This window comes from Callospermophilus lateralis, chromosome 10 (assembly GCF_048772815.1).
Source record: "Callospermophilus lateralis isolate mCalLat2 chromosome 10, mCalLat2.hap1, whole genome shotgun sequence".
NCBI lineage: Eukaryota > Metazoa > Chordata > Mammalia > Rodentia > Sciuridae > Callospermophilus > Callospermophilus lateralis.
In genome coordinates, this window is record NC_135314.1 from 65,124,445 (window position 1) to 65,129,023 (window position 4,579).

The following is a 4,579-nucleotide window of genomic DNA, read 5'->3' on the forward strand; positions in this document are numbered from 1 at the left end:
GTTTTTCTCAGTTCTTATCAAAAGGTCAGAGGATTTCCCCTGAATAACAGCTCTTTAAGTGAAGATGTGTCTAATTTAGAATCATGGCAGTATTTTGGGTTTATATTTATTAGAAAGGCATTAAAGCTATAATAATGTCAAAGCTATTACTAAAAAATATTACCTGCAGGACTGTCTTTCCTTCTACTCTTCATTATTGTTCCTTTTGTTTTCCTTCTCAGCAGTCATCTATCTGCTAATAGTATTTATAAAGCACTTACTATATGCCAGAAAATACACTTAGTACAATTACACATCTTGTTTCCTGATTATAGGAGTTCAGAACAACACTTAAGGCCCAAGAGTAGAACCCAGCCCTTTCACACTTCCTTTTTTTACATTCTCTTTATGTCCTTGCATTGTCATCCTGGAGTGATAATTTTTCCCCTCAAGAAACTTTTTTTTTTTTTCCTTATCTTTCAAGAATATTCTCCTCACCTTTAATGCCTCTATTTTCCTTTCTTTTCCAATTGTTGTTCAGTTCTTATATTACATAAGGAAAGTTCCATAAGAAAAGTTCTGATAGAGTGGAGGTAATGTGGTATTTTTGGTTGGTATACACGAAGATATAAAAGCAGATGTCATCCTCTGTTGTACTTCAAATATCCTGCTTGCTTATGTAGCCAGCAAGGTAGCCTGCTTTAATAATTTAAATTAATCTTCCAAACTGATTTTACCAGAATATTTTATTTTTTAATACCTTTAATTACCTCTATTACAGATATTATCAAATTTTTAGCATTTTTTCATGGTTTTAAGACTTCTTCTTCTTTTTTTTTTTTTTCTTTTATACTGGGGATTGAACTCAGCAACATCCCCAACCCTTTTTATTTTTTATTTTGAGACAGGAATTCACTTAATTGCTTACGGCCTCACAAAGTTGCTCAGGGCTTCACCAAGTTGCTGAGGCTTACTTTGAACTTATGATCTTCCTGCCTTAGCCTACTGAGCTGCTGAAATTATAGGCATGCACTATCATGCCTAGCAATACTTAACTTATCATAAGTACGGAGACCCTCAATTCTTTTGTTTGTTTTTTAGTCAGGAAAATAGTCATATTTATCTCAGTCACCATGAGGTAACATAAATATTTTTGGTCCAACCTTTGTACTTTCAGGGTTTTTTCCCAATTGAAATTTTTATATGGATTCTCAGTATATATGCAAAAGATTAGTGGCATAAGTGTATTTTTTATGAAGTGAACAGTTGATGAGCTTAAAATTGAAATTTCAGATTCTGGTTAAATAAGAAGTCTTAATTTATTTTAGTTTCATAGTATTTTAAAACATCTAATTTACAAAAGTAGCAGCAAATGGTGATTCATGTTTTTAACTTTTCATTTTGAAATATTTTTTAGATTTATAGAACTGTTCCAAAGGTAGCAGAGAATCCTGTAATCCTTCACCTAGCTTCCTCTAATGTAAATATTTTACATAATCATGATGTAGTATTAGCAAAACTAAGAAATTGTCATTGATATATTATCTAAATTTTATTCTTACTTCACCAGGTTTTCCACTAATTTTTTTTCTATTCCAGAATTCGAATAAGATACCGCTTTACATTTATTTAGCTGTCATTTGTCTTAGTCTCTAACAGTCTGCCACAGTATCCTTGTCTTTTTTTCTTTCATGACCTTGATACTTTTGAAGAGTAATGGTCAGAAATTGTGGATGAAATCTCAGTTTGTCTGATATTTTCTCATGATTAGCCTGAGGTTATGAATTTTTTAAAATACCACCATAGTGATGAGCCCTTCTCTTTGTATTATGTCAGGGAGTGCTTTGTTAAGCTGTATCTGCTAAGGTTTTCTACTGTAGGTTAGTATTTGTTGTCTAGCATTGTTATAAATGAATGGATGAGTATATACAAGTTTATAGCCTCAAGGGAAAAGAGATTAGTCTTTGCTTCCTGGAGAGATGCATATGAAAGAACATGTGGCTATGTTGAAACCACCACAAGAATTAGTACATTTTGGGAGATATGAGGTAGCACAAAAAACCAGTTTCTCACTTAATTTAGTTTTATCCAGTTGTTAACATTGAGTGGATATTGCCTGCAATAACTATTACTATGGTGTTCTAATGGTGTGCCTGTTCTCTTGCCTATCCCACACTGCCTTGATTAAGGTAGTAAACCTTGATATTGGGTAATGTGAGACTTCCAAATTTTTTCTTTTAAAGAATTGTTTTCACCATTATGGTTTATTTACCTTTTCATGTAAATTTTAGAATGAACTTGTATATACAAAAATGCTTGCTGGGCCTTTGATTGAAAGTGCCTTGAGTCTATGGATGAAATAAGGGGAATTTACATCTCAACAAGATTGTCTTTATGAATCTTTCTCTACCTTTATTTATATTTTTAATAATTTTCATCCTATACATATTTTGATATATTTATACCTAAGGACTTTGTTGTTTTTTTGGTACAATTATACATTTTTTAAAAAATTTCAAATCACAGTTTTTTATTTCTTATATATGTAGGAATACAATTGACTTTCATATACTGACTGCTCATATGTCCTGCAACCTTACTAAAGTCATTTTTAATTCTAAATAGTTTATTGTAGCTCCTTTCAGAGTTTCTCCATGAAATATGTCACATGAAAGTATTACAGTTTTACCTTTCAATATGTCACATAAAAGTATTTACAGATTTTATTAGGTTTTTTAAAATTCTAATTTGTTATATATGACACCAGAATGCAATTCAATTCATATTACACAAATAGAGCACAATTTTTCATGTCTGGTTGTACACAAAGTAGAGTCACACCATTTGTGTTTTCATACATGTACTTAGGGTAATGATGTCCACCTCATTCCACCATGTTTCCTGCCCCCGTGTCCTCTCCCTTCACCTTCCTCCCCTCTTCCCTATCTGAAGTTTGTCTATTCCTCCCATGCTCCACCCCCACATCCTCATTATGAGTCAGCATCCTTATATCAGAGAAGACATTTGGGTTTTGGGGATTAGCTAACTTCACTTAGCATTATATGCTCCAACTCCATCCATTTACTTGCAAATGCCATGATTTTATTCTCTTTTAATGCAGAATAATATTCCATTGTTTATATATACCACATTTTCTTTATCCATTCATCTACTGAAGGGCATCTAGGTTGGTTCCACAGTTTAGCTATTGTGAATTAAGCTGCTGTAAAATATTGATGTGGCTGTGTCCCTGTAGTATGCTGTTTTTAAGTTCTTTGAGTGTAGGCAAAGGAGAGGGATAACTGGGTCAAATGATGGCTCCATTCCAAATTTCATAAGGAACCTCCATACTGCTTTCCATATAGGCTGCACCAATTTGCAGTCCCACTAGCAGTGTATAAGTGTGCCTTTTCCCCCACATCCTCGCCAATACTTATTGTTGTTCTTAATAGCTGCCATTCTGACCAGAGTGAGATAAAATCTTAGAGTAGTTTTGATTTGCATTTCTCTAATTTGCGAGAGATGTTGAACATTTTTTCATATGTTTGTTGACTGATTGTATATCTTCTGAGAAGTGTCTGTTCATCTTCTGAGAAGTGTCTGTTCAGTTCCTTGGCCCATTTATTGATTGGGTTGTTTTTATGGTGTTAAGATTTTTGAGTTCTCTATATATCCTAGAGATTAGTACTCTATCTGATGTGTGTGTGGTAAAAATTTTCTCCCAAAATGTAGGCTCTGTATTTACCTCACTGGTTGTTTCTTTTGCTGAGAAGAAGCTTTTTAGTTTGAATCCATTCCATTTATTGACTATTGATTTTAATTAATGAGCTATAGGAGTCTTATTACGGAAATTGGGGCCTAATCTGACACGATGGAGATTTGAGCCTACTTTTTCTTTTAATAGGTGCAGTGTCTCTGGCTTAATTTCTAGGTCCTTGATCCACTTTGAGTTGAATTTTGTTCATGGTGAGAGTTAGGGGCTTAATTTTATTTTGTTCCATATGGATTTTCAGTTTTCCCAGCACCATTTCTTCAAGAGGCTATCTTTTCTCCTTTGGTACCTTTGTCTAATATAAGATGACTGTATTTAAAATCTGTATATGTTTTTGTTAGTGTGGTCATTTTGACAATATTAATTCCACCTATCCAAGAACAAGGGAGATATTTCCATCTTCTAAGCTCTTCTTTAATTTCTTTCTTTAGCATTCTGTAGTTTTCATTGTATAGGTCTTTCACTAAGTTGAGTCCCTGGTATTTTATTTTTTTATTTTTATTTTTTAAGGCTATTGTAAATGGGGTGGTTTTCCTCATTTCTCTTTCAGAGGATTTGTCACTGATACACAGAAATGTGTTTGCTTTATGGGTGTTTATTTTATATTGTGCTACTTTGCTGAATTCATTTATTAGTTTTAGAAGTTTTCTGGTGGAATTTTTTGGGTCTTCTATGAGTAGAATCATATCATCAGCAAATAGGCTAATTTGAGTTCTTTTCCTATCTGTATCCCTTAAATTTCTTTCGTCTAATTGCTGTGACTAGTCTTTCAACAACTGTGTTAAATAAAAGTGGTGAAAGAGAGCATCCCTGTCTTATTCCAGGTTT